The sequence below is a fragment of the Pinus tabuliformis genome, chromosome 2_2, assembly GCF_031772625.1.
Source record: "Pinus tabuliformis cultivar Carrire ecotype Pingquan chromosome 2_2, CPIR1, whole genome shotgun sequence".
Classification (NCBI taxonomy): domain Eukaryota; kingdom Viridiplantae; phylum Streptophyta; class Pinopsida; order Pinales; family Pinaceae; genus Pinus; species Pinus tabuliformis.
Window position 1 is genome coordinate 186,651,978 of NC_142300.1, and position 26,048 is coordinate 186,678,025.

General features: G+C 36.1%; 1 pseudogene; it reads right to left on the reverse strand.

Moving 5' to 3' along the window:
* Nucleotides 1–606: 606 nt before the first annotated feature.
* Nucleotides 607–1,739, reverse strand: LOC149192017 (protein DMP3 pseudogene; annotated as a pseudogene).
* Nucleotides 1,740–26,048: the final 24,309 nt, after the last annotated feature.

Here is a 26,048-nt window from a genome sequence, read left to right on the forward strand (position 1 = left end):
AATTTAAAACGTAACTTAAAAAATATTATCTTAACTCTTACACACTCCATACTTATTCTTCATTAAATTTCCACTTATATTAAAATCTTTCCATACTTGTAATTTTTTTTAATGAAAATACTAAATATCTTTTATGAAAATCATCAAGGAAGACAAATCGATATACATAAGAAATAATGAAAAAAAAAAAAACCAAACCCACATACTGAGAAATAACGAAAAAATGGAAAACAAATCTTATAATAAAGCAACTAGTGGTGCCCAATTTATAACCCAAATTTAAAATTATATTTTCACACCGACCATCTCTCTTCTTTGTGTTTATTACGTGACGGGGAGAAAGGAGTCCAGTGCTATTCGTATCTTTGTGTGCACGTCATGATTTGTTTAATGTTTTACTTCCATAATTACAATAACAAAAATCTCTACAGAAATTTCACGGGGAGAAAACGATGCTGTAATTTAATTAATATATGAATAATATATATATATATATATATATATGTATTTTATTAAAAATTTGATAAAAATTAGTTCGAATCACACATCTTAAAATTCCAGTTAGATAACATGGAAAACAATAAAGAAATAGATGGGGCAGTGAAAATGGAAGCCCATGGTTGTTGCACCCAATGTTCATAAGAAATAAGAAATATAATTTTTACATGTGAGCGAATCTTTTGAATCCACGCGAAGAAAACAAGAAAGAAAAGAATAAGGAGGATATGGAAGATAAGAAGAATTAGTGATGAGATGCAAGGGATAGCCAATTCCATGGCGGGTTGTAGGAAACACAACAAAGAGCAGGCTGCAGAATACCCCGATGCCCACGGGAAGCACATCCAAAACCTCTTTGGTGTGGTGTTTAGGCGCAGGATACAAACATCTCACCACGTTATCGTCCAGAAGAGCGATGGCAGCAAACACCAGAACCGACAGAAATGCGTGCACGAAGTCGAGGAATCGAATGTGGTACTTGGCAGCATCGGGTATGATCTCATGATCGCTCAAATTAAAAGTCCACAACCCTTTGGGAGTTGCGAAGCCATAGTGGAGTTTCCCGTCAGAGCCCCGAAAGCTATCGGTGAAAGAAACGAAGAAACAAGAAAGAGCGCAGAGGACGAGAAGGACTTGTGTCATGAAAACGTTAAAAGAATCGCAGTGCCCGCTGTTGGAGAAAATTGGGCACAGAACCTGAAACGCAAGGACGGTCCCCGTGGGAAGGAGGTTTGCCAGATGGGCCGTGCTCGCTAAGGTTTGGTTCACAGCATTCTCAATCAAATCTTTCCTCGTATTTTCCTCTAATTCGTCCTCTGTTCTCCACTTGGAATCATCTGATCTTTTCAGAAGAGGCGCCTTCTCCATCTTCTCTTCTCTTCTGTTAATGTGTGTGTATGCCTTCTTCATTATCTCTCTTTTCTCTGCCCCGGTTAATGTGTGTGTGTGTATGCCTTTAATGTTCACTCAATAATCTCTCTTTTCTCTTCCGCCACTTTTTCTCTTATACACTCATATGATAATCTGCAACATTCATGGCCTTTCTATGATTTATATAGATTACAGAAAAGCCTGGGGCAACAGCATTGTAATTTGATTGAATGAGTCATGCAAGAACGTGTTGAAATACATTATGGAAAGAAGGATTTCCGTAACGGAAACACGTTAGAATAGACAGATTGAGGCGTTGTTTAGCTATTATGTATTTTGGTGTTAAACTATTTTCCAGACAATCTCCATTTTTGTGAAGAAAACTTCAAAATAACAGTAAACTACACGGGTGGGGCTACTTGTAAATCATTTCCAAACCCCAATAAACTCCATTGGGGGAACTAACTAACAGTCAGTCAGTCATGAACTGCCAGTCCAGTATGTCGATGACGGGTCAGTGTCTTAATTGTGGGACAAGATATGGAAAGTTGGGAGAAATTTCATGGATTGGGAGATGATGAAAGCTCTTTGTTTCTTGCACACTTCAATTTGCGTGCTTTCATTTCGAAAGTGTCACCCTAAGCACGAGTTCCTTCCATTTTCCTTGCTACGTGGAAATGAATTATTCGCTGGCGCGAGTCTTGTTGGATAATCACGACTTTAGACGGCAGTTATCGCTATTTTATTTTCCTTTTGGGTCTGCGATTCTTGTTGGTAGATACGCCACGTAATGCGAAAAAAGATTGCCACAACATTACTCCACTTCGGATTTCGAGCAGGTTGCCCTCTTCCTCCTCTTCTTTCTATTGCACCACTTTAGTTTTTCTTAACTTTTAGTTCTAACACGCTCTGCAGAATGCGAACCATTTGACAGGTATTTGCTTGTATTTGTTTTTTAATTTAATTACCAAATATTGATTTTAAAATTTTCACAACGTTTATTTATTTTTCAAAACTATATATATATATATATATAATTTTGAAAAATAAATAAATAAATAAATAAATATATATATATATATATATATATTCAAAACAAGATTGAAAAAATAAAAATAGTTATCTCCAAAATAAGTAGACTATTAGATTCTCACAATACTCATATCTTAACATAAGATTTCAAGATGAGCATAGATTCTCCACAATTTGTATTTGGATGTGTTAGAAAAATCTCATCTCTAGCTCCACTCACATCTTTCAATCTTGCATTTTGCACACTTAAACCATAATACTCATACCCTAACATGAGATTCCAAGGTAAGCTTGAACCTTGCTTCAAGGTTGAAACTTAGGTGTCATGCATACACCTATGAGATATAAAACACTAACTTATAAGGATCGAGTAATCAAATTGAAGGGCTTTTTAGATGTCCAATAGAAATAATAGAATCGATTTATTTATTTATTTAGGTGAAACATCAATTTTCTCTTTGATTTTGAGAGTTTTTTTGTGGTTTCTTAAGTTTTGATAATAAATATTTTATAGAAAGGGTCTATTGATTAATATGATGGGAAATGGATCTAGAAATGGATCTATTTCTTGGTTGGATATGAAAATCTCAAATGTGTGGTTATCAACTTTTATACTTGAATTTGTAACTAGGTTTGGCCTTTTAAGATTTAGAGTGGGATAGCTCTATCCTTCTTACTTCACTATTATGAATTTCTTCAAAATCCACACTAGTATATTTTTATTGTTTGAAGCATTATAATGCTCCCAAGTTCCTACTTAAAAGTGGGTTTAAACTTATTTTATTATTTAGAAGGTCATCATTTAGTCCAATTTATCAAAATGAAAATCCATTATAATTAATGGGTTTACCCAAGCTACTTTAGAACTTTTCAAGGATGGTTCAACATGATTAAAATCTTTCAAATTACCTTTGAAAAGTAACAAATATACATTATTTCAGTGAATTATTGGCTAGTTTGGTAGTAGGAATGGACATGATTGAATATATTTGATCTTCAAGAAGTAATATAAAACATGTATATCTATGATATTACTTCATTGAGTCATATTTTATCGTCAAACTAGAAATGTATTTTTTGATAAAACATAACACAAAACTTATATTAAAAAAAATTCATTTTATATTCACAACAAAAAATTAAGAAAACCACATATAATATATGATGTGTATAAAAAAATATCAAATAATGAGTAAAAATAAAATATCAAGTGTCATGTGAAGATCGCTTTTAAAAGGAAACACATCATAAAACATTTGCTTGATGTGTAGGAGTGTCTCTCAAATTTATACCGTTATCACAATGGTTCACTTTCAATATCAACTTTTCCAAACAACAAACTAAAATAAAACAATAATTTACATTCTTATTACAATATTTACAAAAGATTTGTCAAAAAATCATTTCAAATCATAACTTTCAATTTCAAGGCTTTCGATCCCGAAAAGATAGAGGATTACATAGACGAAAGTAGAGGGCATCCATTTTCCTTTCAATATCCACCATTCCTTGCTAATGAAGGTGGCTTGTCTCTTACATATTTACCCATGTTTTGTTGCTTGATGAGTTATTCTCTCTCTCTCTCTCTCTCTCTCTCTCACACACACACACACACACACACACACACACACACACACACACACACAATATGCTTTGATGAAGTATCCCTTGCCACTCTTGACTAAGTTGTATTTGTTTTATATCCTTTAGATTCTTATCCCATAGGTACGGGCTACTAAAAATCACCTTGCAAGCATCCGATGTTGCAACTTCACATTCTACCTCATCAACATAGCTAAAAGTAACGGTAAACTTGATTTTCCATCTCCGAGTGATTCTCATAATAGATTTCCCTTGCAACCATACTAGGGAATTGGTTAGATTAGCTCATAGGTTTCTATACCAAGCTCATTAAATAATGTTTCAGAAACCAAATTACTTTGGGAACCATTATCATACAAAGCATTTACTATCTAGCTTCTGACATGAACTTTGATTCAGAAAAGTACATGTTTATCTCTTCTCTTCTTTGGTTGGCTGCAATGTGGTGCAAACTATAGCTTCATCCAAATCAGAGTTGCTTTCTACCACTTCCTCTTTTGCCTCAATAGTTTCCTTTTATTTTTCTCTGGAATTTAGTTACTTTGGACACAAATCTTAATGAAGTTTCTAGCACTTATCTTCTATATTCCCATCAACATCACACTATTTGCAATTCCTACTAGGTTCCCTCCTTTTATGAACTAAGTTGTCATCTTCTCATCTCTTTTCTTTATGGTTTCTTCTCTTGGGGGCAACTAAAGGAGATTTTTCTTCGATGAGCCAAAGAGTAGATAGTGATTTGAGTGATGATGACCAAGATTTTTCACATACAATAGCCCACAAATACCTCATTCATATGTTGCTCAACTCATCCATTTGATCAATTTGTTCAATTATGATGGTGGTGATCCAATTTAGATGAGGCACATTAGCCATTATTTCATATAAAGTAGTTAAGTTTAATGTATTTTGCATTGAAGTAAGGATCATGGGTTGAAATATAATAGTGAATCATGATGCTTGGAATTTATGCTTGTTTCCTTGTTTCATTTTGATTTTCATCATATCTATTCTAGCTCATGGTTGTTACTCTTGGGGAGAGGGGTACTACAAGAGGGTCTTGAAAGGGTAATGTGCCCATATCCTTTGTATACTTAACACATTTCATTGTCCTTTCTTTTGGGTTGGTTGATGATTTATCCAAAAAAGGTTTTTACCTCACACTCTTATGGGAAGAAGGGGCTAGGATGCCCAAGGTTGATGTTGATGTATAGAAATATAAAGAGCATGATATAAATTTCAAAATGTAAAAGAAAAAAGAGGAACTATTAATGATAAATTCAAAATACAAAAAATCTTGAGCTCTACCCACTCACTATGAGGCCATCATCTAAGGTCCTAATACAATGGATGCATAATAAAGAAAGAATTAATTAAAATTATACCAACCCCTCTACAATGAAAAGCATATACATTGAAAGAGGACTTTAAAAAAAAACAAAGAATACAAAGAAAAAAATATAACTTAAGAAATGGTAACTCAATGCACATAGTGCTCCCTCTATAAAGGAATCCATGGAAATGATTATTACATGTGGTCTTGCATGTCAAAAGCACTATGCCCATGAAGTAAACCATAGGTCATATCATATTCACTTACACCTTAATGTATTTTTTTGGGAAATAATATAATATTGGGTATTGGCACACCTAATAGGGTTCTCATATGATGGTCCTCTCATACCTAAACTTGGAAAAATGCATAGGGTCATACATTAGTGTGAATTTTGAAGATGATACCTAATGTGATCTACTTACATGGATTTTATATTAAACGAGACTAAATTTTATGTTACATTCACTCTTGTCAAACCTACCTAAGTTTCACCCAGTAAGTGAGCTAGTTATGCCTGTTGGTTGGTCTCACTTGGTCCTTTGAGCCCATACTTGATGATGATGCATGTTTATACATAGTCCTTTGGAGGAAATTGATGATGCTTATTCCACACTTCATGGATGATGTTGCACACCCTTTGGAGAGAGTTAGACTACTTAATGACTTGGCACCTTTCTTGATACACTTCATCACCCGTTGGACCATAGATTGCAACTGGACCTTGATGATGCACCACCAATAGCTTGGTGTGGCACTTAGAGAGAGCATTTTCAACCCTACTTGACATTGCACCATTTAGAGGATCTTGAGCCATTTCATGAGGACATTGCACTTGATGATGTTGTTACACCTCTTGGAGAGGTCATGGAGCCCTTGTTATGATGATGTCATGCAATTACTTGTGGATGTTGCATTAATGATGGGACATTTCACCTTTATGATGATATGACACTTGTTCAATTCTATCAAGCATGATAAATAGTGATGTGGTGCCTTTTCATGATGAGACATGATCTTTCGATGAGACGTTGCACCTTTGGTGGAGGGACATGAATTTTGGAGCATTATTACCCTAGTTTGGTGGTGAAAGCACCCTCATTTGATCACTCTCCTCACGTGTGACATTTATGAGGACAACTTAACAATTGAGCATATTTTCTCCATTCTAGAGGCATATTTTGGGGGTAACTTTAGAATTATCCACCTTGTATCATGGATTTTATATGTTTTATGTGATTTTAGTGGATATGAGATCTTGTAGAGGTAGATTTCTTGGTTTCCTCATCTGAATGGTGGGGAAGCTTAGATCATTTGGACCATTTCTACTTGAGGAGATACATTACTACTTGTCTACTCTTATATTTCTATATTAGCTATGGATGATAATTGATTTACCTATTAAGTGTTTTTTAAAATCTTTGTGGATTTATTTGTTGAATTTATTAAGTATAAATGTGCTTATATAGAAATGAGGTTGCATTCTCTTTATATTACTATTGGATAGGTCCTATTTTGTAAATCCTAGGAAGTTTTATAGTGGAGAATCTTCCCATGAATTTGTATACAATTTTTTGAAAGAACATAGGAGGGTATTCTAGGGTTAGTAGTGGACAATACCAACCATCACTCTATAGGAGGATCTCTTAAGGCTAGTAGTGGAAAACCTTATGTATCAATCATTATCCATTCTTTATTTTCTTCAAGAGAGTCCTAGGTTTGACACCATTAGCCTGCAAAAATAGTAGGCACTAGTCTCTCCCAATAGCCAATCATTAAAATCAAAATTTTACCTCTTATTTTATGTTTTAGGGTTAGATTAGCATTTGTAATAGCCATACCATAATTTTCATCCATACTTAAGGTAGATGTCTAGGGTTTAGCTAACCTTTTATGATCAACAATATATTTCATCATCATTTATTGCATTACTAATTAATTTTCACTCATTCAGGGCTTGGAATTTGACATATTTAGGTTGTTATATGCTCTTTATATTTCTAGAAAATAGTTCGTTACTATTAAACCCTAGTTTAACTTAAATTTTCATTATTTCTTTTCAATATGAAATTACTTGTCAAAGGGATGATTTGTTTCTAATATTATAACTTGATATATTGCTGAAAATTGTCATATTTTACACAAGTTTTACACCAACCATAGCTTTTTAATATTTTGATAGTATTTGGGTTACCCTATTTACCTATTTAAACTCACTTAACATCATAACTTGTCTTAGAAAATCCTTGAAATCAAATCTAGAAATCACTTTGAATGAACCACCTTGTCTTCACCTTGAATATATTATAATAGTGGTTGTCTTAGGAGTAACTAATATGGGAGGTCTTGTACTTTATTATATTTTTCCTAAGGTTTCCTTGAAGTTACTAGCAAAGCATCCCTTGTGTTGGATCCATTCTTCACTAAAGAGAGGGAAGTTATTTCCTAGGTGATAATGGTAACACTTTCATGTTATACTTGTGTTATCCCTTTGTAAAAGGATTTGCACCAAGGTGCTATATTTTGTGATAATAGGTCCATGGGTTGCTACCCGTTCTTGGAGTCCAAATCAATATAGAGAGCATTATTTCCTTTCTTGTGCTTTTCACACCATGAACTTATAATTGTCTTCAAATATGGTTGAAAAGTCCTTCAAGGTACTTCACCACAAATCCTAGCTCTTCCAAATATATAGAAAATCTAATGGACTTCAAAGTGTATTTTTATGCTCCTTATCCTTGGTATTTTTAAATTTAATGCCACTTCATGATCTACTCCTCTTTATAGCCTATGGGATAGAACTGTAACTTTAGTAAGGCCTTAAACTCCTCTTATTTCATAACGATGAGCTTCTTGCCTATCCTCAATTCATCCACATAACTCTCCCACTACAACAAAGCATGCTCAGTCATTTTAAATCATGCAAAATAAATATACCATAATTCTTGGATTTTATAAAGAAAAAAGTAAACCTATAATAGTTTCAACCAACTATCCAAGACTTCAACATTAGTTTTTCCATGATACATGGGTAGTTCAAATTTTTGTCAAATTTGAAAGGAATATGGAAGATGAACAAAAATAATTATTTTTACCTAATCATTGTGTGTTGGTTCTTCTCACTGTGCCTTACCTTCTTTGTGTTAAGTCTCTACCGAGTTTTCCTCCCTATCTTCCTTTACCAAAAATTGTGTGACCAATTGTATTAATGTAGAAATAATCCATTATTTATGAAAATATAACACTAAAGTCTTCCTCGTCAAATTTTTTTCATGAGAACTCCCTACCATTGATGGTCCTCTGTTTATCTATAGGTCTAGTAAGAATGCATGTCCACCATTTTGGATTTAATTTTCCTCGTTTACCATGTAGGTGTTCTCCAAGTCTTCGGAGCCTAGTCTAATACAATCTTATAGATTAAATTCATAAACAATAGGCCTAAGGCTAGTCCATTTCATCAACATATATGAATAATATGGAAATAATTTTAGTTCTTTATTCTTGAATGGATACTCTTATTAAAATATGGACTCAAGGATTTTCTTCAAAACCTCGATGCAATTCCAAGTTCTTAATGAACTTGTGTTTCATTTACATGTTCCAAAACAAGAACTCACTTGCGTGTTCTATATTATTAACATCAGCCATGAAATCACATAATAAAAAGCATGATTACCTTCTCATCCAACCCTTAAAAAGTAGCTATATTTCCCAAGTAAAATTTTACAAGAAATAAACTAGCGAGCGCCATGGTGTCTTGTAGCAGAAGAATTGAGTGCTTAAAATTCCCTAAGTCTCTACACCCTACTTCCTACGGACTTTGTGCATTGTCAAAGGTGAGAAAGGTGTTTTTAAAACCTCGTAACCTTCATAATATTGAAAATACACTATTGTAGGATGAAAACACAAAGAAAAGTTTCCCCATTGGTACCTAGGTGAATAAATGTTGTGTACAAGATTTTGAGTACAATTTCAAAATCATGTGGACCAAGTATGGGCTTTTATTACAAGGTTATAATTCATCATCCTCTAGTTATCTTGCATAGAATGAAAAGGGGGACTAGGGATATATGTTGGTTCCAGAGTAGAGCCAAAAGGAAGGAAACTGGAGACCAACATACCTTATACAAGGCTTGCATGCCATCCCAAGAAACCAAAATTCCATAAATTAAGAATACAAAAATTACCTATCAAATTATTAATTCAATGAGTAGGATTAAGATGTAGATGGCCAACAATCTATCTCCACCTATAGTAAAAAATTCAATTACCAAACCAATTTCCTATTCAATATTCTAGTAATCAATTTTATGCATAGTTATAACTAGATTATACATAAGAGACCATAATAGGAAAAATTAGAACCAACGAAAATCTATTATGCTTTGGAATTCATTACATAGGGGCGAGTTATGCATGCTCAAGGTCTCATGCATTATTTCTCACTAGAAAAACAAAATTGTAGATGTCCATGGCTCATAAACTCCTTCACTTAATGTGAATAGGATCATTAACTCCTTTGTCCATAAAATTTCAAGTAGGTTTCATTATTCAAGACCTTTCGTATACCACTGCACTCCTCTAATTCTTCCTTTCTTTTATTTTTATTCTTCACTATAGTCTTTAGTTTTAACAGGCTTTCTTTGGAAGGTGTTACACAGTATTTTGTCACACCTCCTACACTTCCCCATGACATACCCTTAAGTGCCTGAAACATGACCATCATGCAATGTATCCATCTAGATATGCAGCTCAGATCCTCCCTAAAACACTGATTTGAAAATGCCTTGAGCTTCCCATGAAGGAAATGGCTCTAAAACCCTAATTGTAGAATCATCGCTCCCCTAATACTGAAAATCGTGATGGTCCCTAGTTGCACTATACTAGCCCTGGGATGCCATTGCGATTTTTGCTTGGATACCAATGATGATCCCTAAAAGGTAGTTTTCCAAAAAAGGACAAGAAGCTTCGTGATTTGAGGCTTCCAGAACAACAAGATGGAGGTTGTTCGGTGTGGATGAGGTCGAGTTCTCTCAACTTGGACTTTTGGTCTTATCCCTATGAGCTACCTCCTTGAGATGAGGGCCTTCTCCTATCTTTGGAGAGATCCTAACTCCCTTTCCCTACCTATATATTCATCCTCTCCCATTCCCAAATGGTTCGTATTTGGCTATTTGCACCCTTATGCTGAGATTGTGCCTACATGCTACTCATTTGGCTTGGGAAAGGAGTGCTTGGAAAGCTTGAGCTTGGACTTAGACATTCATTCAAGGAGAACCTATTGACATCAAGGATTGGTTGTATACTTCCTCCTTTATTCTATTAATATATACAACTGTTGGTTCATTTTCAATAAATGTGTATGTTAATGCATCATTTATCTTAATGCTTCTTGATCTGTTAAGTAGGTTATTTTCGATTATGATATTTGTACTTGCATGATTTGTTGTGTCTTGATCTCTTGTGTGGGAATTAAAACACTGTGAGCATTAGGACCGAGCTCGTGGTGTAAGTGATTTGAGGTCTTCAACAAAGGAGGATATCGTAGCATCAGAACGAGGTCGGCCATATTCCTCTTCCTCTGTTTTGATTGTAACTTAGGAAAGTGTCTAGTAGATTGTCACGTAGGTTTCTAGTCCCACTCATTGGGCTAGCGGGATTGTCTTTGTTCGCAGAGAGGATTACCTAGACAACAAAATGGCGACTCTGTTGGGGAGATCTATAACCCTTTCTATCCAATCCTTCACCCTGATTCTATGATGAGTTTGACCAGCCGTAAATTTTTTGGCTTGTTTGCTTCTTTGTAGTTATTTTCACTTACTAGTTATTGCTTGGGGACACCTAGTTTGTACTAGTCTTGAAATTTTTATTATTTTCCCTTATTTTTCTTGCCTGTTGCACTAAAAATTGTCACCTTGACATCCTGCTATCTGTGTGAGTTCATTACCACTCATACTTGCCTGCTCTGCAATTCTAAAACATCAGTTCCTCATATCAAGTCTGGAAAATGATAGAAAAGCTCTCAAAGTCTTTAAAACTCTGGTTCCGCACTTTATCTTTGTCTTGCCTATGGTCCCGCACCTAATGGTCATGTCTCCTGCGCACCTGACCACACTGTCCTTGTGTTAAAGGTGCAGACCCCTACAAAAGTTAAAAAGAAGTGAGTATATTCTGAAAAACTCACTTTCAATCATTTCTTGAAGCTTCTGGAAGGAATCGTGAGGTGGCAAGTTCGCTCTTTTAAGGTTCATGTATCCCATACCTTAAGGAGCTAACCCCTTGATGTGAGGAGCTTATCCCTTTGAAGGAGGATTCTATCCCTTCGTAGGTGGGCCAATAACCTCCACCTCTGCACTATAAAATGAAGCATTAGGCTGGTTACTTAGGAGGTTGGAAGTTGAATATTTTTGAGGTGAAATGCTATTGGATCTTAGTCTTCTTTAGTTGAGTTTTTATGGGGAGAGATTACATACCTCTAAGATCTCATTTGGAAGAGTGCAAGGCTTGTAAAAGTAAAGGAAATTCATATTTTGGACCCCAAGAAGAGCTTGTTCAACATCAAGGCTAAAAAGGTTGTAAGGTTCTTCTACTATTCAAAGTTAATACAAATAAATTCGTGTTTCTCAATAAGCTGTTTATTCATGGTTTATTTTATGGATTCCTTGATCACCATAATAGACATGATTTATAATATTTTCTATGCAGGTGCTATTTAATGTTTGCTTGTTTGTGATTGCAGGTCCTCAAAGGTAACTCTTTAAAATGATCAGGGGATGATTACTACGAACAAGCATTGGATCTAAGGTAGGATCTTAACACCTTTGTAGTATTTATTTATAAATCGCATATTTCTAGAGAAAGATAGGTTTGTTTGTCCATTTGTTGCTAGACTATCTTCTAATACTAGGGAGATCGGCCTTGTCTGCAAGATCATTTTATCTGGCCAACAAATTGGCGACTCCACTGTGGAATGAATTTGATTTTTGGTTTTCCTTTGTTTTGACTTGAGAAAATTGTTTTCTTTTATGGTTTTTGATTGATGTATACTAGCTTGGGTAGTTTTTAAAATATGGAAATATTTTTTTTTTTTAAGTTTTCAAGGGACCACACTTTCTCTTTACAGACAATGCGGGCATCTCCACATTTTTCCTTTAGTAAACAGTGTGGGACCGCACCTGTTACTTCTGGAGCCTGGGACCCTGTTAAAATTTTTGAAAAACCTAAGATATCTTCTTCCAGTTAGGTTTAGGTTTGATTTAGGATTTTTAGTGTCTACCCAGATCTTTATTTTTCCTATCAAAAATCTCTTGTGAGTGAGTTCCAATAGTATATTTGTTTTGGATGATTTTCTAGAAGTTTTGCATGCTTGGAGTGGTTTTCACTTTGTCTTTGTAGTGACTCAAAGATCAGAAGCTTGAGAAACCTTAGATCACCCTGGTGTATTTTTGTCTTCTTGATGAGTCTGACTTGGTTGTGAAATCTATCCTTTGTGAGAAATATATTTAGTTTTCTCCTTGCAAATCTTTGAACAAACTTTGTTATAAGTTCTGAATTTCATTTTTACAAAAGAAAACATATCTGGATGTTTTTTGATTGATTTGTTATTCTGAACAAATGAATCCTTAGTTTACTAAACAACTAAGTAAAATGTCCTCAAAAAGAATTGAAGCTTTTATTCAATTAGATTTTTAAAGTTTTTAGATCTCAAAATTAGTTTTTGTAGTTTTGAGTGCTTTTCTAGAAATTGTAGATCTCTTTTGGAAGGAAAATTGTTTTTTGTAGTTTCGAGTTTTGAAAAAGGAAAGGGATTTATTGTGAGAATTAACTATTAGTCTCGTTATGATTTCTTATTGAAAAAGACAAAAATATTTTCTTTTCATTTCCATGTTGAAAGAAAGAATTGTTTCTTAAAGAATTGCATTCTCGAACTCTTTGTTTTAGCTAGAATTTCATTGAAAGGAAAATGAATTGCTTATCATTTTAGGTGCATTTTTTAGTGTTTTTGGAGTCGAGTCTTCACACCATAGAAGTTTCACTTCCATACCTATCGACTTAAAGAGCAACCCATAAAAGCAACGCTTAATTAAAATTGATCTAGTAATCTTTTCTATTTCTAGGGCTCTTATCACCAATATAGCGTAGGCTAGTATCTTGGAGTAGGAAGTAATTAACTCTCCAAGATAGTTAAAACAAACAAGTAGCTACATCTTGCAGTAGGAAATAAATCCAATTGTAATTGATACATTCTGGGAAGCTTCTCTTAAAGGATTCAATCACGAGATCATGTCCGAAACTTTGAGACAATCAATTCTGTTTCATTGGGAAAGATAGAAGATTTGCACGTATTATAAACGTTAAACCTCGGATTAACCATTGTCAAGGAGCCTAGGGTCACTTGTTGGTAAACCTTAGATTGACCATGTTGAGGAGCCTTCAAGGGGATTGAGCTTTGTTACTCTGCCCTTGCGCGTAGATCGGATCGTAGACTATTCCCCTAGTTGCATTTTTTACTATTGGTAACCTTAGTGTCCATAAACTTAAGATTATTTCCTAAGGTGATGGTGAAGGAAGGATCTCACTGTACTTGGAGCAGACGTCGACTAGACTCACTTGGACTCTCTGGGGTTCTCTTCACCTGAGATGGTTTTGTGAAGAAACTTGTGCCAGTCTGTTTCATTAATCAGGTTATTGAGGTAACTGTTCCAACCAACCTTTCTATATTAAACTTTTACTAAGTTGGATTTCATCACCAACTAGTGTTTTTAGTATGGGAATTTACTGTTTGTGTGTGGTTTGAACTCTTAGATTTTTTTAGGCGTGTGATTCAACTGTTTGTTTCTTTAGAGACTTTAGGTGTTTTCATTGAAATTTTCTTTGTTTGCGTGTGATTAATTAATATTTAATCGTGGCCGAATTATTGAGACAATCTCGTAGACTTCAGGGGAAACCTCTTGAGTATACACCAAGCCAACTTGAAGGGCTACGAGCTCTTGTATCTCCTACTGACAGTAGATTTGGATCACTAGAAGCCGGAGAATCATCTTTAATTGTTCATCCTGATTATCAAATACAAACAACAGAGTATATTCAAGAGCCAATTTCATTTTCCAAAGTTACTGGTAGTATTTCTCCCTCCAGTGAATTAGCTAAAGAACTTGAAATTTCTAAGCTTGACACTGAACCTGCTGTTACTCCAACTTTAGGATTTTCTTCTCCAACTTCTAGTGGCCCTGGTTCACCTAGGGTAAGAAATATTATTACTCAAAATCTTCCTTCTGGCCTCATTTTTATTGAAGAACTTGTTAGTCCAGAAGAAGACATAACTCTTCTCGAAAACCAACAGAGTTTAAATCTTAGGGAGCGTGAATCAATATTCTACAATCCTTTTAGGAATGATGCTTGGTATATATCATTGACAACTTTTTTAGAAAACCCGAGTCTTAGTTTTTCACCACCTCGAATTCCTTTTCATCCTACTCTAATAGGTTATTATCCTTCGTCGATCATGTCAAGACAATCATCTATGTTTTCCCAATCACCGGAAACATTTTTATCCGGCGGTCCTTCTATTCCTTCGGGGTACCAGTCACTCTCTGGTACTTTTTCAGGGGAAAATCCTCAACCGATTGAACAAGTGTTATCATCTAGTAGTAATGGAACTCAAACGTTGAACGCAGAACAAATCCTTATGATGTCTGGTAGTATTCCAAATCCTCAACCTCAAGGTAGTCATTTACCGCCTGGGGGGCAAACTCAAGGTAGTCAATTATCACCTGGGGGGCAACCCCAAGGTAGTCAGTTACTGCCTGGGGGTCAACTCCAAGGTAGTCAGTTACCGCCTAAAGGGCTACCTCAAGTTTTTCAACCTTTAGGACAGTACATACCCCAAGGTCAACCTCAGAATTAGTACATACCTCAAGGTCAACCCCAATTTCAGTACATACCTCAAGGTCAACCCTAGTTTCAGTACGTGCCTCAGGGTTATCAACCTCAAGGTTAGTACCCAACTCAAGGTTTCCAACCACCTTCTAGTCAATCATTTTTTCAAGGAGCTGGAAATGTAGTGCTTAATTATCAGCCCTACGTTCAACCAAGTTATGGTCCTCCATATGCACAACCTTTTATGGGTCCATACTCCGGAATGAACATGGTGTGGGATCCGTCTCAAACTCAACAGACTTTGCAACCTAATGTGTAGTTACTTAATCAACTTCGACAGCCTTTGGTTTCTGGTCCAACCCAGCAACATATCCAACCTACTATTCAAATCCTTGCATCTGGTACAGTTCAGCAACCTGGGCTTAGCTCACCTCATACTCTGCCTCAAACTACTGCAACTATTGCAACTTATGTTCAACCTAAAACACCTGTTTCTGGAGTATCTGCAGCTCTAGTTTCTACTACCCCTACATCAGTGCAAATCCCTCAAGTCTTTGTGCCATAGTCAAGACCTACAGTTCAGACTTCAATCCATATGCCTGCAGGACAAGCTAGTATGATTGCTACAATTGCCACAAGTCAACCACAATTCACATATCAACCGTACCAGGGACAATATCAATTTGGTCCTACTGTACAAAACCCCGTTTATCAGTATCAATCGTATCCTAGCTATATTTATCAACAACCTCAACAACCCCAGTTTGGTTTGGCTAATCCTAGTTTTCCAGGAGGTTATAACATTCCTGATGCAAATCCAATTCCAGGTTATCCTGGACATCCTCCTCCTAGAACTGATCTCATTACTCAAGGTTTTCGCGACCCTAACCGTCCGTTACCATTTATTGCAACTTTGGATTTACCTGATTTGTCGCGCCTTATGAACGATCCGATTTACTATCTTCCGTATTGGCCGCCAATGCCTAGTAAGTTGCCTAGTGATATCCCGAAATTCGAGGGTAAGTTAGGCAAGGATCCCTCAAATCATGTTATGACTTATCACCTTTGGTGTGCATCTAATTCAATCATTGATGATTCAATTCGATTACCTCTTTTTCAATGAACTCTTATTGGTATTGACGCCAAATGGTACATTGAGTTACCACGAGCCTCTTTTTATAATTTCAATCAATTAGCCACTGCTTTCTTAACTCATTTTCAGTTGCCTGTTAGATATGACAATGGCAAAAAACTGTTAACTTCACTGAAACAATCCACATCCACATATATTTCTGATCATATTCATGAATGGCAACGTAGAAGGCATTTAGCAAAATTTTTCATTCCGGATCAAATTTTAGCGGAATGGTTCATTAAATCATTGGTACCCAAAATCACTGAAGATGTAGCTAAGGGAGGAGTTGTTACTGAAGAGCAAGTCATTGCTTAGGCTCAGTACCTTGACCTCGTCTATATGCATTCAGGTACTTTACATGAAAAAATCCCTGATCTTCCAAAACAAGGTCAAATAACTGCAGCTCCTTCAGGGTCTCATGCTGTTGATGGTATGATTGGTTTAGTTCGTACTAAAAGTAAGAATAAATCTTCAAATAATTCTTCTCCTATAATAACTTTACCTGATTCCCCGACAGGACATTCTTCTGCTAAAATTTCTGCCGACATTCATATCGTAGAATCATCTACGACCAAATTAAAATATGGTAGTAAAAAGAAAGGAAAGAAGAAAAAAAACAAAATTCAAAAGATAAAACAGATAAAAATGAATCTACTGACGAAAAATGGAAACCTCGCTATCCTTGTTTCATCTTTGACGAGGATCATTTTACCAAAGATTGCCCACATCGAACAGAGGTTTCGAAATTCATTAAAGATTTTCAAACACGTGCTGTCTTGAAGGATCCTTTTCCTACTCAAGATAGTAAGATGATTGGTTCTTCCTCAAATGCCTTAGAAGAACCCATTATGATGATGTCTCATGTCAGGATTGCAACGCGATCGTAAGATTATGGTAGTAAAAATCCTGTTGGTGGTAAAGAAGCAGAATCTTCTAATTCAAACACATCAACTACACCTCATCCTAGTTCCAGTCCACTACAGATCGAGAAACCCAACCTTGACTTAGTAATCAAACTGCCTGCTAAAGGTTTACTTCGGAAATCAGCTTTCAATCGACATGTGAGAGCTGCTCAGAATTACAACATTGTTGAAGACCTAGCTATTTCTCCTTCAGCAATGTCAGCTTTGGAAGTGCTCAATCGTGCCCAGAACAACATAAATTACTATTTTCTGCTATAGGAGCTGTCGATATTTAGGATTCAAACCTAATAATCTTCGATTTAGAGAATAGTACACCCCGCCTACCTCATTAAATGGCTTTCCAAATTCCATTTTTAGTCAAAAACAGACCTTGCTTTCGGACTGTGATTGATGAAGGGGCTTCTATGTGTATTATGTCGATCCAGTGTTGGAAATCGCTTGTTTCTCCCACACTCAATCAGTCTCCGACAATTCTAAAGGATTTTGGTGGCTGAGGGTTCCATCCTTTTGGTATTTTGCAGGATTTACCTATAGGGGTCGAAGGCAAAACCATAAATCTAGATGTGGAAGTGGTTGATGCCCCTCTAGATTACAACCTTCTCCTAGGTCGCAGTTGGTCTTATGCTATGGCTGCTATTGTTTCATCGGTTTTTCAGCTTATTAAGTTTCCTCATAGTGGAAAGATCATTACGATAGACCAAATGACTTATTTTTCATCCAACCCAGCCTCTATAGATAGTATCCAGCACATCGGTAAAATGACTATCCCTTACAAGGATGTTGGCGTAGGTTTGATTAAAGATTATGGTTTACTAGGAATGTTTTCCTTCCCTCCTCCTAACATGTCACCTTCTATTGCAACTATTCATATGATTTCATCGAATACTCTTACTTTTGATGATCCTTGGATCATACCTTCCGATTCTGAGGTGGATTCATTTGGTGGCACGATGCCCTTGAGTCCCTTTGAAATTGCATATTAGGCTGTATAGTCGTTTTCTGATTCCTGTTCAACCGAAACTGATCTTCACCCTATAATTGCTGTCGGTCCTTTCGCAAAGTGGCATATTGACTTTATTACATGTAACCCTCACTCAGCCAAGGGGCATGCATATATTATCCTACCAGTAGATTATTTTACTAAGTGGGTCGAGGTGATGCCTACATTTTCGACAGACGGCAAGACTGCTGCAACTTTCGTATTCAATCATATAATTGCTAGATTCGGTGTTCCTCAAGCTATTATTACTGATCATGGAAGTCACTTTCGAAATATCATGATGACTAAACTAATAGATCAACTTGGCCTACGCCATGATAGTTCTACTCCGTATTACCCGCAGGCTAATGGTCTGGTTGAAGCTATCAATAAAGTTTTAGTCACTATAATCAAACAAATCATTGGTATCCATAAGTCAAATTAGCATACCATGCTATTTTCAACACTTTGGGCATATTGGACCTCAATAAAAACATCAACTAGTTTCACTCCTTTTCAACTGGTTTATGGTTTGGAAGTAGTGTTACCTATTGAATGCGAAATTCCATCATTACAATTAGCCATAGAATTACTCCCAGCTACTTCTGAAGAAGAGAAACGTTTTTTGTACTTAGCTCAGCTAGATGAGAATCGACACACTGTTGTAATAGCAAATGAGACTCATGCGAAACGAGTGAAAGCTCAGTATGACAGAAATGTTACACCTCGTAATTATTCAAAAGGAGACCTAGTTTTACTATATGATCAAGTGAACGATAAGCTAGGGGCTAGAAAATTTGTACCTATGTGGCATGGTCCTTACATTTTTAAGCGAAAGTTGGCAAAAGGGGCTTATGAATTGATAGATTTTGACGATGTCTCTTTGGGTAAACCCAGAAATGGACTTTATCTGAAGAGAAATTATGCTTAAATTCTGTGTGGAGATTTTTTGTTAGATTAGTTTCTTTATAGCTGGTGTGTTTTAGATTAGAAAAGTGTGGCTAGTTTAGAGAGTGCTCTTATCATTATTCCTGCTTATCGTGATTTTACTCTTGGTATTGCAGATGTTGACGTCTCTTCAAACATACATTGGTTTTGCTGATGGTGCTTGTCGTAATACATGGAACATTTCTTCCGCAGCTTGGGTTATCTATTCACCCTTTGATGAGTTAGTGTCTATGCATGGGGTAAGTCTTGGTCAAACAACGAATAACATTGTAGAGTACAGTGCAGTGATTGAGTTATTATCTGAATCCATCTCATTTGTGATTCAAAGTTTGATTGTTAGGTTGGATTCTGAAATCATTATATTATAGCTTAACAATGTTTATGCCATTAGAAATCCAGTGTTATTAAGGTTATTTTTTAGAGTTCATCTCTTGGAACGTGAATTTGATTACATTGAATATCAGCATATTCCAAGAAATTTAAATACATTAGCGGATGTAGTTGCTTCTAGTATGATAAATAGACATTTATAATAATCAAAATAGTAAATTTAATAACATTTGATAACATGTTACATGAGATAGCCGGTAATAATGATATATCATAGCATAGAAGTGTGTCTCAAAATATACATTGTCTTCGATCATAGGTTGAAAAACACCTTATGGTCAGCAAAAATGATAATACAAAATGTCATGAGTCTACAAAATCAATCATCCTATCCCTAGCGATGATCACAATAAAGAAACTACTGCTCAGGCCACCCTACATAGGAATCTCCTAAAAGGTCCTGGGACCCCAATCACATATCTCTGTAACCTAAGTGGAATACCATCTATATCAGTCTCTGGAATATCTAGTGTCAAGTGCTCTAAATGATGCTCCAAGTCGGTTAGGATCTCTACTGATTGGTCCTGTGGGGTTGGTGGTGCTGCAGCTAGGTGTATCCTCTCATAAGGTTGGAGAGTGGTTGGTCGTTGTAGACCCACATCTGCATTTAAACTTTTGATTGTCAGTTTTGGATGATTTAAAATATAAAAAAATTAAAACTTAGAAAGTGTTGAAAATGATTTTACCTGAATCATCCCATTGTCCTCCTAGTGGAAGAATCATGTCTGGATCACCGCGGTAATCCATCCCGTCATATGGAAAGTCTTGAATCACAAAAAGTTGGTTGTTCAACCAACGAAAATACTCAGGCGAAAACCGAACAACCTCTATGCCCTCCTCAGGGTGACGAGCCATCAAAGAAACCTAGCGAACTGTCCTAGGCTCTCGAGGAAGACCAACATCAACAGGAATATGCTACGGGGCTAACATGGGGATGCTCTCTAAAGCAAAGCTGACTACAATGAATCCATATCCAAAATTTTTCAGCTATCCATTCTTTTCTCTGGTTAGTTGGCCTTTTACATTTGCCAACATAGCCTCGCACCAGTTGAATATGGTGCCTCGAAAATAGTCTACAACCATCTGCATCTAGGATCTAGTAGCCACATGCAATGCTACACTCTCGCATAGCCTGATAACAGTGAATGCAATAACCTTAAGTTCAGGACAGCTGATAGTTTTAATATCAATCCATTTGTCCTTTGTTTGATCATCGCAAAACTCCAATCGAAGACTGGCCACAGACTGGCCACTTGGCCTAGTCTCGAAAAGAGGTAATTATTCATCCCTCTTGGACAAACCAGTAAAAAAGTATATGTCCTCCAGCTCGATTTCGAGCCAGTGGCCACCAATCATGAAGCACTGGTCCTGTGTGTTCCATTTGTCTACCAGCCATTGCAAGAGGTCTACTTGGGCCCTCATGCCTTGTATGCCCCAGAACTTAAGCAACCCGCATGCTCTCAATGCCTGCAATGTGGGCATATGATTCAATGCAGCAAAATCTACATCCTCGTGCTCGCGTTTGCACCAAATAAGCATTTTGAATGTCCTACAATGCGTAAAAAGATATATTAGAACAAGTTAGTTCGAAAAATTTTGGGCAAAAATGGAGAAGTATAAGTTTTTAAAATTCATTTCATGGGGTCCGCACCCGCTGCTTACAAACAATGCGTAGGTCCGCACAGGTTGTGAACAATAGGTGTGGACCCACGACTTTTTCCTTTATAGAAAGTCGAGGTCCGCGGGCGCCGTGTGTTGCACCTGCGGACCCCCGCAAGCGACTTTCTAAACCTATTTTTCCTTCAAAAATAAAATTTAAAGCCTAAAAACAAAATGTAAATAGATGAAATGCAAGTTAAGGAGGACGTGGATTACCTGGAGCTGACGGTTTTCGATTTCGACGGACAGATTTTCCAGAATCTTCATAGGAACTTTCTTACCCAAAAGCTCTCACTTTTCACTCTAAACTCAAATGGTAAAAATGAAGTTAGAAAAACCCTTTTATAAGTTTTTTCGAATAAATGAATTTTTAATTTATTTATTTTTCACTTTAAAAAGGTAAATTTTTAATCATTTTTATTTATCTTAAACAGGTATGTGTAATGTTTTGAGTTTTTGTGCAGAATATTGGATTTTTCGAGGAAATTGATCATTTTTCAACAAAGAGCATACTTTTATCACCTTTTTGGACTCTTTCAAAAATTTACGAAAAAGTGAAACATTGGAGTCCTCTTTAAGCTCTTTTCAGACTCTCGAAAATTGAAAAGATTGCTGAGCACTTGATTGTTCGAACTCATTAAAATAAATTAATAATCATGCCTTCAGTATAAGTTTACCCCTTTTCTGGACTGAAGTGGGCTATTTACGAAAAAGGTACACGTTGAATAATTACGGTCAATAAGTCCTCTTTAAACCCTTTTCAGACTCGTTAAATATGAAAAGATTGTCAAGCACTTGTCTTTTCCAGCTTGTTAAAGTATTGGAAATGTCATCCCTCCTATATTATTTTATCCTTTTTCGAACCTGAGGGATTATTTTATGAAAAAGTACCCCCATGGAGTTTTCTTAAGTTTTTCTTTTGACTCCCTAAAATTGAAAAACACCGAGTTTTTCCTATACTGGACTTGTTAAAATTTAACAGTAAAGGACCCGTTCAATTTTAAACATGAACAAACCACTCCTTCTTAGGGTTCAAATTTTAAACTAAGTTGGACTCATTCGAAGGATGAGCTTATAAACAAGCAAATTTTATCCTCCTCAAGCTTGTCAAAATAAAGAGGTACTTGCCAGAAATGGTGGGGGAAAAGAGAGAAAAATGAACCTGTTTGTTACACTTTATTTTCTAAAAAAGCCATCAACCACTCTTGAACACGACACTTTTTGTTCACCTGGGTTGGGAAAATCCTTTGCTTGATAGTTAATCAAACCATATTGAAAGTCTTCAGCTAGTTTTTGGGTATTAGCTTTGGGTCAATTGTCACCAAGCCATCTGCAGTGTCATTATGTGTTAAAGAGAACAGTTCAAACAAACCATTCCTCTGCAAGATATCTGTCATCCATTTTGACCATCCCTGAGTCAGTCCTTGCCAATATATTTCTTCAAAACTTGATCTATGATTTCGTTTTGTGGGCTTGCCTATGATGGATCACTTTCTATCGACTTCAGCTCATTATCTAGGAAGTTGTTCTAGAAATCATCAGTACCTTGAAAATTGCATGCCCTAATGGTAGTTTTCTCGCCTTCGATGATAGGTTGCATCATTGACCTTCGATCAAATGATTCTATGACATGTTCGACTTCAGCTCATTTATTCACATTTCATGGATTGTACTGGGTACTTTCAGAGCCATTGACATTACTGGTGGTTTCTCTCACACTTGTTAACAATTCACATCATTGACTGGTAATCAAGTGGTTTCTACCATGTTCGACTTCGACACATTCATTGACATGGATAGAATCGTACTAGTTTGGGAAGCAGAAATAAAGACCTTGGATCTAGTTTCTACCATCCAGGCTACGAGGAATTTTGTTATTCATTATACAGTGGACTATTCATAAACAGATGGTTGCATCCATACTATGTCTACACATGTCTATACTCTTGATGTATTACAAAATCATTCTTGTATCAGAATAGTTTAGTCAGTTTTGATTTGAGTATGGGAATGCCTACCTCAGCGATGATATGTCTACATATATATATTTTGCATTGAATGTTTTTACAGGTTCCGACTGGGGTGTCCACAGGATGATCCTTGAAATGATAAAGTACTTCACTCTTCATAAATGAAAGACTCCATCTTCATCTATTACAGACTTCGCACTTTAGGGGGAAATCTCTTGCACTAAAAATTGTCACCTTGACATCCTACTATCTGTGTGAGTTCATTACCACTCATACTTGCCTCCTCTGCAAGTCTAAAAAATCAGTTCCTCATATCAAGTCTGGAAAATGCTAAAAAAGCTCTCAAAGTCTTTAAAACTTTGGTTTCGCACTTTATCTTTGTCTTGCCTGCGGTCCGGCACCTAATGGTCATGTCTCCTGCGCACCTGACCACACTGTCTCTGTGTTAAAGGTGCGGACCCCTGTAAAAGTTAAAAAGGCGCGAGTATATTCTGAAAAACTCACTTTCAGTCATTTCTGGAAGCTTCTGGAAGGAATTTTGAGGTGGCAAGTTCGCTCTTTTAAGGTTCATGTATCCCATACCTTAAGGAGCCAACCCCTTGATGTGAGGAGTTATCCCTTTGAAGGAGGATTCTATCCCTTCATAGGTGGACCAATAACCTCCTCCTCTGCACTATAAAACGAAGCATTGGGCTGGTTACTTCGGAGGTTGGACGCTGAATATTTTTGAGGTGAAATAGTGCTGGAACTTAGTATTCTTTAGTTGCGTTTTTATGAGGAGAGATTACATACCTCTAAGATCTCATTTGGAAGAGTGCAAGGCTTGTCAAAGCAAAGGAAATTCCTGTTTCAGACCCCAGGAAGAGCTTGTTCAACATCAAGGCTGAAAAGGTTGTAAGGTTCTTCTACTATTCAAAGTTAATACAAATAAATTCATTTTTCTCAATAAGCTATTTATTCATGGTTTATTTTATGGATTCCTTGATCACCATAATAGACATGATTTATAATATTTGCTATGCAGGTTAAATTTAATGTTTGCTTGTTTGTGATTGCAGGTCCTCAAAGGTAACTCTTTCGAACGACCAGGGGATGACTACTATGAACAAGCATTGGATCTAAGGTAGGATCTTAACACCTTTGTAGTATTTATTTATAAATCGCATATGTCTAGAGAAAGATAGGTTTGTTTGTCCATTTGTTGCAAGACTATCTTATGATACTAGGGAGATTGGCCTTGTCCACAAGATCGATTTATTCAGCCAACATCGCCCATCATAGTTGAGTCTTAAGAGTTGCGATGCCGTTGTTGATTTTTTAATTACAATCGCACTGATTACTCTTGCGTTGCCCTTTTTCCATTAACAGGTGCGATGAACCCAGAGGATTAGAAAAATTAGGGTTTTTCTTCTTTTTCTCAACCTTTTTTCCCTTTATCAGTGATTTTCCAGTGTGCCTACAACGTATTTGTCTTAGTTGTTATGCTTGTATGGCTGCAATTATATCTTGATTAGGTTAATGTGTGTTTCAACCTTGATTTCTTTCTAGGGTTTCTAAGTCACCCTCCACTCATTGATTGGTCTACTTTTCTCAGATAGATTGCTCCCATTCAAGAGTCTTTCTGCAATCATGACATCTTTTGCAAGTTGCTTTTGGTTCATTGGTGTGAAGTTGTTTTGATTAGTGTCGAGTCATGTTGATTATTTGAAGATTGCTTTAGTTCCATTGTCAAGCATAGATTACAAATTGTTTGCTTTGGTTGAATTGAAAGAAAGTTCTTGTTTTCATCCTTGTATTTTGGAAAGAGAAAGTGAAATATTTTGTCATTTACATGTTCTTGAGACATTTCTTGCATTCGAAACCATAAAGTGAAAGAGATTTTCATTAAGTTGAGTTCATTTCATTTTCCTTTTCTCATTGCATTAGTTTGCATTGTTTAAATCAAAGTGAAAGGAAAATCATTATTGCATCTTAGTGAAAGGAAAGCGATTTTCATTTATGTTAGAGTGCATCTCGGAATTGCATTTGTTAGTAGAATGAAAGATTAGATTTCATTTTTACATTTAGCATTGGGAAGAATTGTGTTGATGCATATTTGCTTGTTTGATGCATTATTTGGTTCTCTCTCTTTTGTTGTTAGTTTAGCCTTCATCGAATGAAAATGTTTCATTTTCATCATTTGGTTGCATTTTAGGAATAGGTGACATAGTTGAGCCATCCAAATTGAAAATTAATTTAAGATAAACTTAAAATTTACCTCAATTAACCTAAGGAGAATTCGTCACTTAATGCAAATATTTAGAGGTCTAGGCTAGAGACGTGTTCCAATGTCTTTAAACATAGCAGTTGTTGCAAACTACCTATAGTGTATAGCGGGGGTGAAATCCCGTCACCATATGGAAGTATATAGAAGGTTCTCCAGTACTTTCAAGTATATCGGAGGCACTTCAATATGATAAGTTTATAGGGACACTCTCATTAAACAGTTCTTCATTAGACATCGCTAACACAGACTTGTTCTCCCCGTACTATCGCGTATATATTGGGATACCCCATTAGGTTGTTATCCTTTAGACATAGGTAACCGAGTTAGCCACCTTATAAATGTGATACACCGAATATAACATTCAGGAAGATTGGTTGTTGTACGTAAAGTCCTTGGTTTCAGCTGGGGTGTATATTGCAATTCACGGATTCTTGATAAACCCCCTTGCCTGGTTATTACCCATTTTGATTTATTTGTTATTTCGTTTCAATAAAATTATCTTCCAATGATAACATGTCGAACCCAAGCAATTTCTTCTTGGCTCAATATTGAGTAATTCTTGGT